A 655-nucleotide genomic window follows, 5' to 3' on the forward strand; every position below is an offset into this window, starting at 1 on the left:
AAACTAAGACAAAATTATGTCTAATTGAGAAATTTATACGTTGTGCAGGTGACGACCTCAAAACTTTCTTACATGAAAAGAAAGTTGAAACACTACAGGAAGCAGCTGCTCTTTCAGATCATTACACTTTAACACATAAAACCATTTTTCATAAAAATAAATTCCTACCATCTCAACAAAAACCTATATTCGTTCAGTCCACTAAAGTTGAGCATTCTTCTATAAAATCCAGCTCCTCTAGTTCGAAATCTTCTGACAGTGAGGAGAAAACTTCCTTAAAACAATCAAGGCCTGTCTGCCATTTTTGTAAAAAAACCTGGCCATGTTATGTCCGATTGTTGGTGTTTGAAAAAGAGAAGGAGGCAACACTCGGTGCGTTTGTGTTCACATATGGATGTGGTTTCACCAGATCACCCGATGTTGTTGATTGGGCCACTGATATAAAGGCTGGTGTATTCAGGGATGAATTTAGACTTGTTGTTTCTGTGTTTTTGACAAATGACACTGGCAATCCCGTACCCATACGTATTCTACGTGATACTGGGGCGACTCAATCATTGTTGTTAGAAGCTATAATGCCTTTAGATTCGAGTTCTGCCAACTGGTGAGTCTGTTATTGCTCAGGGTATTGGGGGTAGCTTTGTTAAATGATTCT

This window comes from Limulus polyphemus, unplaced genomic scaffold, assembly GCF_000517525.1.
Source record: "Limulus polyphemus unplaced genomic scaffold, Limulus_polyphemus-2.1.2 Scaffold2210, whole genome shotgun sequence".
Classification (NCBI taxonomy): Eukaryota; Metazoa; Arthropoda; class Merostomata; order Xiphosura; family Limulidae; genus Limulus; species Limulus polyphemus.